The following is a 14,743-nucleotide window of genomic DNA, read 5'->3' as shown; positions in this document are numbered from 1 at the left end:
CCTTTTTCTTTTCCTTCCTCACTCCCTTCTTTCCTTTTCTCTCTGTTTTTCTCTTTCTTTCTTTGTTACTTTCTTTTCTTCTTTCCTCCTGGTCTCCAAGAGGACTTAAAATGTGCCAGGTGGTATATAGGTACTGGGTATATCATCCCGAACAAATGGAACATACTGCTTTCATGAACTGCCATTCTAGTAGGGGAGATGGACATTGAACACGTGCATACACAGACAATTTAAATTGTGGTCAGTACTCTGCTCACTCTGGCAGCACATATACTAAAATTGGAATGATACAGAGATAAGCATGGCCCCTGTGCAAGGATGACAGGCAAATTCATGAAGTGTTCCATATTTCTTAGAGAACAAACTGATGGTTACCAGAAGGGAGGTGGGCAGGGGGATGGATTGAATAGGGGATGGGAATTAAGGAGTGGACTTGTGATGAGCACCAGGTGATGTATGGAAGTGTTGAATCACTATATTGTACACCTGAAACTAATATAGCACTGTATGTTAACTAACTGGAATTTAAATAAAAACTTAAATAATTCGTGATAAGCACTATGGGTTCTATGGGAAAACTCTAGGGAGGATTAATTTAGGTTAGGCAATCAAGGAAGATCTATCAGAGGAAGACACATTTGAGCTGAGAACTCGAAGACAGGGATGGGAGCATTGCAGGTAGAGAGGATGGCGTAGGCAAAGACTTGATATGTTCACAGAGCTCAAAAACATTTGTGTGACAGAAGTACTCCAAAAAGGGAAAATGGAACAAGATGTGGTTGGAGAAACAGACAGGATCAAAGTCTATAGGGCTATATCAGGCAAGTTAAGAAATTTGGATTCTATTTTAAGCTTAATAGAAAATAAACTTAAGCAGCGGAATGACATAATCTTATTAACATTTTAAAAATTATTCTGGCTGCACTGTGGAAAATGGGTTGAAGTAAGGAAGTTTGGAAAAGAAGAAAGTCGTGGGAGTTGGGGGCTCTTCAGGCAGTCCTGGGGAGAGATGATGTGGCTTTGGAGCAGAGTTCTCCAAATGCAGATGGAAAGAAATGGAAGAATCAGGTCATGTTTTGGAGGAAGAGTTGTCAAATTATTGGATTTTAAGTGTTAGGGGAACAAATGTCCCCAGTTGCAGACATGAATGACTGGTTGTATGTGGTTCTATTTATGATGAGAAAGACTACGAAAAGAACAGTTTTGGACAGGAAGTTTTTTTTTTTTTTTTTTTAAGATTTTATTTATTTATTTTGAGGGGGCAGGAGGGGCAGAGAGAGAGGGAGAGAGAGAATCCCAAGCAGATTCCGCACTGAGCACGGAGCCCAATGTGGGGCTTGAGCTCACAACCCAGAGATCATGACCTGAACCAAAATCAAGAGTTAGATGCCCAACTAGCTGAGCCACCCAGGTGCCCCTGGACAGGAAGATTTTTGGTTCCCTGCAAGAAGATATTTCATCTTGTGGTGGTGTGACCATAGCAGACAATGTATATGCTAACTCATTGTTTCCAATTCCTGAGCATGAGAAAGAAAACGTTTACCAGCCTTGTCATAAATTGCAATCTTTTAAACAAGTTCAAGAAAATGAATTTTAAGGAAAATATGTCATTTTCTGTCCAACTCATGTGACCATCCCACCTCTTTCTGTCATAATTTTGGAGGCAGTCTTTTCTAGATGGCACAGCTGCAAGATGGTGGAGCCTTTTCAGCCTGGGTCCCTGAGCGACTGCCTTAGAGCTCTCTGCTCACCCTCAGTGTATCCTTCATTTGAGTCAGGATATGCTGAGATTGTGAGAACTGATAGCTAACTCTTCAGGAATTTTCTGAGTTGCTTATTAGGTACAACCACTATTAAAAATTAAATAAGGAAAACTTAGAGAAATCATGTTACAAAGAAAGGTAATATATATTCAACACTCCTCCCTTCCCAATTATCTTACCACATTTATCTGTACTCTTGAGGTGTTTAGGTCAATTGTATCCTGTGCTAAAATACCAAAGGATGGTGTGATACTGTGCATCTCTTTCCCACTTTGTGCTCAACAGCATCATGTTGGGAGCCCGAACTCAGCCATGGTGGGAGTATTTGTACCTTGAAAATGAGCACATGCTGCAAATCAGGGCTTGGTAAATTGTTGATTTGAAAACTTATGAAAATGGTGGGGGAAATGTCAATAATACAGATTAAAGGTATCTTGGGTTTGTAGCTGTTACATTGTGACAGCATAAAAAGTTTAGAAAACATTCAAAATGATTATCTAATCAGCAAAGAAGTTGCCGATATCATTGATGGAGGGAAGTTCAGCACTGGTCTTTGCAGTTTCACTTTTGTCTAACTTGTCAATATAAAAAGGTTAGTGAGTCAGAGATTGAATAAACAAGTGTGGGGTTTTTTTCAATGGCAAGAGTGAGTGGTGCATTTCTACACTATCTATAGGCAATCTTTATAGCCATGGGTTTGTTTGCCTTTTTTTTTTTTTTTAATATGGGGTAACATAATGGCCTCAGCAAAATCCTGTGCTGAGACACCAGTAAAGTTATATGAATTCGGGGTAAAGAAGGAAAACCTCCCTCTCTCTTTCAGACCCTGCATCTAACTCATGTTGTTCATTCTGCATCCTGTAACTCTCTCCACTTTGTTGTCCACGCTCTCTGCTGACATTGCCCTAGTTGAGCTCTTTGTCATAGTTTTCTGAGCTCAAAATAGTTCCAGTGTGTCCCTCTAGGTCTTCTGCCACATTAATGCTAGATGTATTTACTTTAAAATGATGAAACCAGATTCAGGTACTCCAGAAGATGTGGTATAAGCATACAGTGGAATATTATTCAGCCATGAGAAAGAGGGAATTCTGCTGTTTACAACAACTTGGATGGACCTTAAGGGCATTAAGTTGAGTGAAATAAGTCAGAGAAAGACAAACACTATATGATATCACTTATATGTAGAATATAAAAGAGCCAAACTTAGAAAAACAGAGTAGAGTGGTAATTACCAGGGGTTGGGGAACATGCGGAGATATCAGTCATAGGTCATAAACTTCTAGTTACAAGGTTAAGTTTGGGGATATCATGTACAGTATGGTGATTGTAGCTAGTAGTACTGTATCATATACTTGAATGTTACAAAGAGAGTAGATCTGAAATGTTCTCACCACGAAAAAATGGTAATTATGGGACATGATGGAGGGAGTAGCTAATACTATGGTGGTAATTATTTTACAATTTATAAATATATCAAATCAACACATTGTAAAACTTAAACTTATACAAAGTTAAATTTCAATTACATCTCAATAAAGCTAGCAAAAATAAATTTAAAAAAATAAATGCTGGTCTTCATTGTCCAAAAGACAGTATCTGGACATTTCAGTATGTGTACAAGGTCCTTTACTGGGTGTCCCTATCCTACTTTCAAACCTTAACTTCCATTTCTCTCTCACTCCCCTCACACAGCCACATCACCGCTTGCTGGTTGCTGAATATGCCACACACTTTCAAATGTCCATGACTTGCCCCACTTTTCTACCTGTGATATCATTGTTTCAAAGCCTGGTCAAATGTTATACTCTCAGTAAGCTTTCTTCAGTCTCTCCAAATCGTGGTCCTGCCAGTGTGCCCCTCTCTCAAGCAGCACATTGTCTCATCATCACTCAGGTAGGTGTCTGACCTGTCCACAAGCCTTGAGGGCAGGCACCTCAGACCCCCCCAGGGCTCAGCACAAAGCAGGCACCCAAAAGTTTTTTGGGTATTTTTCTTTCCAAGTGATTCTTATGGACTTAGAACGCTTCTCTGATGTCATCCACAGCCCTGAAATGAGGTACAATTTACTGAAAAGCCCAGAACCCCAGATCAACTAGCTAAGTAGTGGTTTGCCTAAAATGAACTGCACACGTGGCAACTTTTCCAAGTTCTTCATCCCAAGTCAGCCACAATACACCACTGACTTATCTGAGAACATGTCACAGGACACACTTGAAGATTTCTCTTCATGCCAGGAGGCTCCCACCATATAGGCTTGATGAACATTCTCATATGCATTTGTCTAGTTATAGGCTAAACAATTGCTACATTGATTTATTTGCAATTTAGGCAACTTACTTTAATGTCATGTTTATTGCTATTTTACTGTTTAAAAAAGTAGTAGGTCCAGAACGATCCTTGGGCATCAGAGCTCAATGCTCTACAGTCCATAAAAAGTAAGTGACATCAAAGAGTGTTATTATATCCAGGATCTCTGCACACTGATATATGCTCCTCCACACTCGTGCATAAAGTCTAAGTTTCCAAGCATGCGGTATTAGGTAGTTAATGCACAATGATGTTAATTTGTGAAAAAGTTGACTCACATAGCCATGCAATAATCACTAACCCAAGACTAGAATTAAGTGGAAGTAGACAGAATGGGTTTTGTTCCCATGTATTGGCTGGATGACTTGTACATCCCTTACTGTTATGGGCTGAATTGTATCCTCCCAAAATTCATTTGTTGAAGTCCTAACCCCCAGCACCTTAGAATGTAATTGTATTTGGAGACAGAGCCTTTAAAATGAGATCACCAGGTTGGACCCTGATCCAATATGATTTCTGTCCTTAAAAGAAGAGATTAGGACACAGGCATACTCAAAGAGGGAAGAGCTTTTTTTGACACTGGGAGAAGTTGGCCATCTATAAGCCAAGGAGAAAGGCCTGGAACAGACCCTTTCCTCATGGCTCAGAAGTGGCTAACCCTTCCAACAATATGATATTGGACTTCTAGCCTCCAGAATTGTGAGAAAATAAATTTTTGTTTCTTCAGCCTCCCAGTCTGCCTAGCAAATATAGGCCAACCCATGCTAAATAGTCTTTAGAAAAGAACTGAGGTTCAAGAATATCATTGCATGATTATTACAACTGATTCCCATGGCCCAAGATTCAGAGCCTATTCTTATAGAAAAGATGTGAAATCATTGCTAAATCTTAGCTTTGAGGATGTAGAAAAAATGGAAATGATTGTTATTTTTCCCTCTACTCTAGAAACCCCATTGAATCCCATTAAGAGACAAGTTCAGCTATTATAATAGAAAACTATGTGAAATGGCCTTTTCTAGAATAGCAGATGTCAGTGCTTTGAGGATGGATGGCATCAAGATGACGATATATTTTGTGGCCTATAGATTAGATAGCAAGTGGATAAATCAGGAATCTTGTATAAGAAATGTGTTTACAACATCCAAGCTTGTTCTTACTTAGTAATAATGATTTTTCTAACCAAATAAGGCCCAAACTTATTATTAATATCGATCACAGGACACTTGTAAATTTTCAGCCACATTTTTGCCTCTTGCCTATATTTGATCCCTCTGATAAATAAGGTGGATTTCCCCCCATGCAATAGAAATAAATAGGGCCCCAGTAACTGTTGGCATTTGCCATAGATCAAATAACAATTTGGAGCTGGAGGAATGACTGGAAACTTCACCTCTGTAACAATCATTGAGATCTAGGGAGAGACAAGAGCTGCCTCACAGTCCTTTACACATGTTGATTCATTCCAGTTTGGGTTGTTTTCACTGTAAAATTTAGAAAGGCAGTGTGTAAAATGGTCCCTGGGCCTTGGTGAGATTTCTCAAAAGCAGTCTGAGGTCCACATGAGCAGTTAGGATGAGAATAACCGTCAGTGTTTCACAGTATGTGCTGCTCACTCCAACATCCCAATTCCTATTTGGTCTCCCAATTTGGGGCAGTTTGACATCCTAACAGAAGGTAGTTTAGTCACCTTGGTAAATGACTTCATGTAGGTTATTCTTCCTGGATGTAGTTCTACCAAGCAAAGAAAAGAAACCTGAACAAAAACAATGCTGGAGCAGGTGTTCTAGCCATTGGAGAGGAGTCATTAGCGTGATATTACTCAATCACTTTGTTTCTCTTATAATAATATATTATTTATTATAAGCATTGCTTTTTTTCTGTCTGTGTCACTTTTTATAAATCTCACATCTAACATTTTTCCGCTTTGGGTGTGCCACAGGCAGAAGCAAGTTATGTTTGCAGAAGGTGAGCCAGAGAAATTGTAATCCTGTTTTGACTAAAGCTCTCTCCTAAGCTTATTTAGAAACCAATATAACATTTAGCAAGACACTGCTGATATTTTTTTGTCTTTTATTTGGGTTTCTCAAATCCAAAATGTTGCATTTTAGAGCTTAGAGGAAATTAAAAACAAAAAACCTATTTCTCATGTCCCTCCATTGAAAAGCATGAAAGGAAAAGTAGCTGCATTAAATGATTCTGTGAACACTTTAATAAGCAGACCAAACACAGATCTTCATGGTAGTGCATTTTCTTGCAGTGTGCAAAGAGCAGTGATACAGTGGAATGCTTTCCCCTCATCCATACCAGTTGAGAGTAAAAGGGATTCCATTTCCTTAGGTATCTTATTTAGTAAAACTAAACAAAGCTTCTGGATTTAGAGTCTTTAAGTGAAGACAATAGAGTGTATTAAGTAGCCAGCTAATATTCTGCTAAAAACCCGACAACCCTCAGGGAGGCCTCATAGAGTGTCTATTATTGGATTGTGAGTCTCATCCGACATGTTTTTGATTTGGATAGCTCCAATTCTACCCCATTCCCTCGCCATTTCAAGCAGCATTATCACAGTTCAGGCAATCAACAGAGACCTGGAGGAAGAGAACATTAGATCTGCTCTTGGGAACACAGGGGAGACAGCATGTTAAAACTGGGGCATTCGCCTCAAAATTGGGGCATGTGGTGCTCTTACAGAGAAGACTCTCCTCAGAAACTTGCTGTCATTCCCTCGAGACTATTATCAAGTTATCTTGGATGTGGCTCTATGAAAATGCTACAGATGCAGCAGGAAAGAGCATTTCTTTTCCTAAGATGATTACTGCCAATAAAGAACTCATGTCAAAAATAAGTAAACTTACCTGAGGAGCTTAATAAGCACTGATTGATGGAAGGAGAGGGAAGGTGAAACTTGGAAATTTTGCACTTCCTGCATGTTCATCTTCTGTAGTCTGGCTTGCGTGAGTAGGGTCACTTAGAAAGGAAAGTGGGCCAAAATGAGAGGCAGACAATAAAAAGGAACTTTTTTTTTTAATCAGGAAGTTTCCCATATTATTGATAGTGTCATTGTTAGTATCTAGTGTTTCCACTAGAAACATCAAATATGCAAATAAAAAAGTGGTCATGAATGTAGTCACTTCACAATTAGCCACATTGATGGAAGACAAAAATACCTTGGAGACTTGGGGAAGTAGAGAGAATACCTATACTCAGATTATTTTTCATTACCTTAGGCTCCTATTGGCATTAATAATGTTTCACAAGGGCTTAGAATTTAGGGAATAGGCTAAGTGAAAATGAACAGGCACAACACAGCAGTGAGTGTGTATGAATGCCATCCAAGGCCAGCATGATTACTGCAGCTTCCACTCTAATTAGCACACATTGACTATCCCCTCATAATGTGCCAGGCAAAGCTCTAAGTCCCCTCTGTGATAAGGCATTTAAATCCCCACAACAATGGGAATTGTTATTTCCATTTTACAGCAAGTGGAACCAAAGCACCGAGAGGTTGAGTAACTTGCTCTTAGGACCATGGAACTCATAGCAGAACTAGGATCCAAAGTACATTATTATGCTTCTTCACAAAGATGGCTCTATGATGCATCTGTAATGGGAGGACAAAATGGAACTCAGACCTGAATGGAAAACCTATATAGCAAATAGGCTGTACATGGTTAATTAGCTAGCCTGTAGGGTATTATGTTTTAAGGGTTGCCTAATTGATGGCTTAGGAATAAGTCAATTCTAGAAATAGTTTAGGAGTACACAGCTGAACAAATGATGGTGTAATACCATGCTCACTCTAATACACAACATGTTTTAGTTCTGTAGGACCTTGTGGCCAAATGATGTATACTTTGGATTCTTTCTTTCTGAAGTAAACTAAATGAACTCATGAACAATAAGGCATACTCGGTACTTCTACCCATGCATGTACACTGATTTGAATAACATCTCATTGAAGTACTGGGACACTCCATTCTTGAATCTCTATCTCTCATCCTGACAATTTTTGGATGGGAATTGTATGGAACTCATCCTAAAAATAAATAATTGTCCTATTTCGCTGGAGATATTATTTTATAACTATGTCTAAATGTTATTTGTCTTCTAGAAAGCACAGTAAAGAGAAGAGCCCAAGGATTTGAGAGAAGGAACGTGTTGATGGAGGAACAGCTCTCCCAGGGGAAATGAAAGGACTTTCTCATCTGTGGTTCACCTGAATGGGCAGCATCCAGTGCCAGTGACAAGAGAATGTGTTGTTTGTGGAACGTGCACCCCCAGTGGCATCCTCACCTTCCCAACACTGATGCCACTGTAGATGTTTTTCCAGCCCTCTCTACACTCCTCAGACAGCGTGATCGACCATGGCAGGCCTTTTTCCTAAATTTTAACCCTCAAAGATGCTAAGATGGAGCTACACATATGGTACGAGCAGAATGAATGGAAGCAACTGAGTGCAAAGAGAAGCATTTATTTAACCTCAGGAAGAGAGACAAATAGGCCTTTCTTAAATTGGTTTAGAACTATTGGGTCGTTCTTTATGTGATTGTTCCTTCTGAATTTTAGTAAAATATTTCAGTTTGGGGGAAATACCTCTCCTAGCTAAGAAGATATAAAAAGAGAACACTTCAAATATTTGCAACTCTTCCTCTAGAATTTCATGCTAATTTTGCCTCTCTCCCTCCTCCATTTCTTTCTACGCAAATCATTCTTGTATATGTCTTCCAATGTATTTTTCGTGAAGAAAACATAGTAGAAAATCAGAGGTAAGCAGAACAGATCAAGGCAGAGCTTCACCTTTCTCCAAGAAGTCTTCCAGATTTCTTTAGATGTAATGCTCTTGAAGGCAAGAAACGTGTCAATTTTATCTCTGTTGGTACCTGGCACGTATTAGATACACAGTAAATTATCTGACTCTATCAATAAATGAGCAAACAAGAATGGATGAAGAAAGGAGATGTTTTTCTAAGGCTCTCAAAGATGATTTATAGAACATTTTGGAAATGGGCCCACTTTGTTTCCAAAGGAAATTTTACTTTCAAATTAAAAAAAAAATTTACCCAAATGAGATTTTGGGGGATTTCATGTGATTAACTCTTTACATTATCTTGTAGTAATTATACAGAAATCTCTATTTATGTAAACATGGTGAATGCATCATAACACTAGAATAAGTGTACAAATACTGCATGTCAAATTAGGTTATAATCACTTTCAAGGGACGTGATTTCCTAGTTAAACAGATTCGTTTACATCTTGCGAAATAAAAAATAAGTGAAAATAACTATATAAAATCAGGCTTACAGCTGGACAGATCTTCTTGGCAATGGTCCAGGCACTGAGCGGGGAAAGCCCCTCCAGCTGAGGGATGCTCAGGATGCCCAAGATGACTGCAGGCTCGGCCTGGAGAGGGGCCTTCAGCTGCCGTCCTGACTACTCTGGGTCTCTGGCTATCTGTGGGGAGATGGGCTGTCTTCACATTTCAGATGAGACTCTCCACTCGAGGGGTTTGGGGAGGGTTGGGGGGGGGAATGGGAACTTGCTCAGTGGAGGAGAAAAAGCCAGCTCAACATATCACCCTTAGGGAAAAAGCATAATAGAATAAGTTAGGGCTCTACCTAAAAAGCAAATAGTTGAAGTAGCATTGGCATCAGAGGGGCTTAGAGTCAGAGTTTGAGAACCACTGATCATATGGTCCAGTGCTCATAATACAGATGAGGAAACCGGCCACAAGGCGAGAAGCAGGACAAGATGGAGACCCATAACTTTTCTTCCCAAATCTGGTGCTTATTTATGGGACAACTGAAGCTCACCCTTTTGAGGGAGATAACTTTTTAAACGCGGCTCATTTTGATGCATATTTTTTAAAAAAATACATTTCACATCACCCTGACTTAGCCAGTGTCATTGGCGGAGGGGCATGTTGTAAACCTCAGCCACACGTGGCATGGTAACGTGGTGGCGCTGTCTATGGCTAATTGGACATAGCTTGCCTCTCACTAGGCTTCGGTAAACAGGGGGCTCTTGGTTATCTTTTCTCTGTGTTGCCATCATATTCATCTGCTACTTATTTTCATTAGTTACAAGAAGTTACTGAAGCAGTGATTTTTTTTTTGGACCCATGAATTCTGACTTGGAGATAATCCTGCATTTCTGCTATTGAGTACGTTTTTGTTTGTTGCATTGATACTCACGTTTGTTTAAAATATATTTGTTGAACACTAGTTCTCTGCCATGCTGTGTGTACATTAGTTTCTCCTCATGTTCCACTGGTTGAATTGTCCAGAGCAGGGCTTGGCGAATGACGGCCAGTGAGCCAAATCTGGCCCACTGCCTCTTTTTGTAAATAAAATTTTATTGGAACACAGTCGCACACATTTGTTTGCATATTGTCCGTGGCTGTTTCCACACTACAACAGCAGTGCTGAGTAGTTGGGATAGAGACTAGATGGCCCGTAAAGACTAAAATATTTGCAGTTTGGCCCTTGACAGGAAATTTTGCCAACCATGATCTTGAGTGTGAACACTCAAGGATCTAGCTGGCTTGGTAAGAGAGCCAAATAAAATAGATGGTACTAAATTAGCCACCCCCGGGCACGACTCACTCTCAAGTGTTTGTGGCCACGAGTCATAACCGTGGCACTAAACAATGAGGAGAGTACGGGCAAAATAGTCTTCTGAGAAATACAAGCCTCCTTCAGATTCCTTTAAATTATTTTCAAACCCTGTTCCTGGAACCATCCCTCATCTGTACAAATACTACAAACTTGTAGCTTTTGCATTACGAATTTATTGTTATTTCTTTTACCTCCTTTTTTTCAGGGAAAAGGTAATTAGGCTATAAACAGAGGTCTGACAACTAATTTCAGTCAAGGCAAAATTAATACAAAGCAAGCAGATAATTTTAGTCACGTGAAATTAAAATAGATATTTTTTAATGACATTCTAAAAAAAAAATCCAAGTCTCTCTCTTTTTTTTTTTTCCCTTTGTTTTCCCCTACCTTACCCTGTTCTCAGGTAATCCCCTACTCGTGTAGGTAGTGACATGTACTAATTTAGGTGAAGTACCAGCCCACAGCTACAGCTGTCCTTACCGCTCCTCCTTCCCATCCCCACTATTGATCTTTGTGTGGAGACCTGCTTCTTCTCTCTCCTTCTCAGGGATTCCGGGACACTGAAAAGACAGCAAGCACATCTGTGGGAAAGGTAGGCACTGCCCACCCCTTAAATTTCCACATTTTCATTGACATTAATAAGAGCCCCTTTGCTAAATCTATTTTAGAACTTCAAAAATTTAAAAGTTAGTGGCACCGTGGGCGTGTGTGTATTTCTGGGAGGGGGGGAGATTCCAACATGGCTGTGCTCTGTCACTCCAAGAACATATTAAATATGCATCTCAATGTCAGCAACACCTTGAGATGCTATCTCCAAAATTATCACCTGCCTTCTGAAAACCATAACCCTAAAAATATTGATTGGTTAAAAGGCACGATCTGAAGGAATGAGCCAGTGTCTCTGTGAATTATCCTAATCAAATAAGGATAGTATTAACCTAGATACTCACTGATCTGCCAGTATTTGGTTTGAAATGTAGGCATCTCAACTGAAGTTATGTGTTTCATTCTTTTGAATATTTCTTCCAGACATTTAAATACATTACCACTAAGCCAGAACCAAGAAAAGCATAAAAAGCATTTTAGGGAATAAATTCAGCAAGTTTCCATTTGTACCAGATAGTAAAATTGTTGACATGCATTATGAGGCCTGTGTATTTTTCAGCCTGTCAGGTCTCAGTCACGTGCTCAAGGTGGACTATTTTGGCTGCTCAAGGTGATGTGGGAAGGTCTCAGCCATCCAGGTAGCAGTGCTCCCTAATAAAGAGAGAATTTCCAAGTCACCTGGCATAGCTAGTTAGGCAAGTCAGAAGAAAAGCTTATTTCATTAATTATGCTATGTAACTTCAGCAAAGGGTAGCCAGCTAAGTACACGACGGAAGGGCTGGTAGGGATCCTCTCTTCACGCAATTTTATTTAGAAGCACTTCCATTACTAAGGAGGCTATGAGTTGATCGACTGTGTCTTAGAATTAACTACAGTGGTGGAAACACAAATTGCAAACCAGCATGAAGTCACAAAGGGAACAGAGGAAAGGGAAGAGGTAGAAGTCGGGGACTCATGTGTGCTCCTCGTTTGCCTTCACGGAAATAAGTGTATGCCCAGCTGCCGGGAGTCCGCCGTTAGCCGAGCGAGCCTGATTATTGCCAGGCAGAGCGCCTAAGGAGACGCACGCCACCTTCCTGTCTCTTCTCCGGCGCTTCTGGTTTCAGGGCAGCCTGGATTTTTGTTGGAGGCAAATGATTGTGTCCCCTCTGCTCGATATGCTGGAATCAAATAGGATTGGTAAGGAAGAGAGGACCTGGCCTGGAAAGGTCTTGACCACGAGTTATGTGTGGGCACCTGAGGAAGGTTCCAGTGTAATACTGTGTGTAGTGAGGGGAGGAGCCCATGCGGGCCCCTGAGCGATACCACCATCTCTGAAGCCTTGGGCGGGTGCCCCTCATTCCTGCCGGGGACTGTCAGCCCTAGCCTTCTCAGCGCTCACTTTGTCCTTCCCAATGGAGAAGGCCAGCTCAGATCAAAATTAAGCTTTAATCCTCTCCGAGAGTCATAGTACTTTTTTTCTCTTTGCCTGATGCCTTGACTGATTTTTCTCCAGATTCAGGGCTCAGAAAAATACTTAAATTTCCCACAAATGCCTGGGATGCAATTTCGTCTTGAAAACCCTAAATCACAATCTATCGAAGAGTAATTCTGTGCACTCTGTCATGTACGTCTCTGTGTTTCCCATGGTGACCTTGAGACACTGTTGGTGACTAAACCGATCATTGTTAAATGAACCCTGACGATATTTAGCCTTTATTTGCATATCCCTTTCAGTTTGCCAAGTGATTCTACAACTATTAGCTCTTTTGCCATTAGAAGATAAGCCCACAGCAGAGCAAACTCCGTTCTCATTGTAGACATGAGGAGACAGACTCCAGGGCAAAGATTCGGCGCAGGTTAGGTGGCTGCGCATTGCCAGATTCTTGCCGGGAAACTCCTGACTCTAGGTTGGTAAGCATTATGCCAAGTTTCCCCGACAGTCTGTAACATCTTTGAAACACCTCTCCAGTGTGGAAACCTTGTTTCTTATTGGCCTTTTGTCTCTAGAGGTGCCAAATCCGAGAAAAGCCAGTTGAAAACCCCCAGGCAAGTGGGAGGTGCTGGAGGCAGTGGTGTGCTTGGTGCTTCGGGCTCATGCGGGCCAACGGAGACCGTCTCTTCCCACCTCCAGATTCGGTGATGTCACGTCAGTAGCTTGAAACTGGACATGACTGCAGTGTTTACACCATGGAAATTGTCGACCACCACGAATCAGAGAGACGTGGTTAGTTACCTCCCAAGAGAGTTGGTTGTCAAATATCAACCAGTGCACTGCTGGTTAGAAATCTGGGCAACTCCGCAAAGAACCTGCATCCAGGTTTCCTAACGCTTAGAATATGTTCCAATGTGCTTGATTTGTAAGATACTAAATTTCTTTGTGAAACCTTTTAAATATATCCTTTTGCAGTCTTTTGAAACTACAAGTAGGAGAACATCAAAGTATCTTCCAGGAGAGGGAGAGTGAGGTCTGGGAATAAAATTAGCTACTTGTTTAAGGCTATGGGTGTTTGTGAACATGCGAGTGTGCTTTAAATTACACATAATTTTAAACAACTGTGTAAAAAGAGTTTTAAAAGTTTAATGGTGCTGAACCACGAATAGGAATTAAAAATTGAAAAGGAAATACAAAACTATACCTTGTTTTTCTGCTTTAAAAAATAAGTTTCCTTCTCATTTGCAATTAAGATGGAAGAATTTGCATAAAATGTGTAAAATTAGAGATAATTGAACTACAGTAGCTATAAAAGTGGCTTTTCCACTTAAAAAATAAATCAGATGTCCACTAAAAGGGTGTAAGAGCCATGTCTCCCCCCCTTGCCTCCCTCTCGCATTTAGGTCTCTGGTATTTTTCACACTTTTATAGCTAATTTTTATTGCCAAACAATCCTTGGAGTTTGTGGCAGCTCAGAGACAGCAGCTGGCCCAGGCAGGCCTGTTAAGTCTGGCATGTTAAGGACCCTTCAGAAGATTTCAAATCCAGCCTCAGCACCCAGGTCAGTAGATCAAATCCAGGGAGACCTTAGGGAGGCTGCAAGTGGGCGTCGGAGGAAAAGGGAACATGGGGAGAAAGGAAGACAAGAAAAGCCAAAGTACAGAAATGCCTTGAAACTAAACATCAATAGCTGTTTTTGTTTCCCTGTACCAGGATCCCCCCCGTCGGGAACCTCAAGTTTTAAAGGGCCAGTCTGGAAAAGATTGCCCCAGTGATCAAAGTGGCCACATGTGATGTTCCAGACTGATGTCTGTGTTCCCACTGAAGGAGACTTTCTTCCCAGGATGAGATGCAGTCTCCACTCTGAAGGGAAGCTCAGGACTAGCAACTGAGCAACTTCAGGAAACATATGCTAGGCCTATCCCTGATCGCCTATGGCTGAGGTAGACTTTGCCTCTCCCATTTGGGGTCCAGGCCTGTGATGATGCACCCAACAACAGTGTGCCGTCTGTTTGTTGTTCTCCTTGAGGTGTTTGTGACAT

The 14,743-nt window shown here is 40.7% G+C and overlaps 1 non-coding gene across 1 annotated transcript; it reads left to right on the top strand.

Annotated features, from left to right (window-relative positions):
* The first annotated feature begins 244 nt into the window (after positions 1-244).
* LOC118008382 lies at positions 245-353 on the top strand. Its single transcript, XR_004678684.1, has one exon. It is a non-coding gene; the product is annotated as a U6 spliceosomal RNA (small nuclear RNA).
* Positions 354-14,743: the final 14,390 nt, after the last annotated feature.

The sequence above is a fragment of the Mirounga leonina genome, unplaced genomic scaffold (assembly GCF_011800145.1).
Source record: "Mirounga leonina isolate KUSES-001 unplaced genomic scaffold, KU_Mleo_1.0 Mir_125, whole genome shotgun sequence".
In the NCBI taxonomy this organism is placed as follows: domain Eukaryota; kingdom Metazoa; phylum Chordata; class Mammalia; order Carnivora; family Phocidae; genus Mirounga; species Mirounga leonina.
Note: the sequence above shows the minus strand (reverse complement) of the source record. Positions and strands in the feature narration are given on the sequence as shown.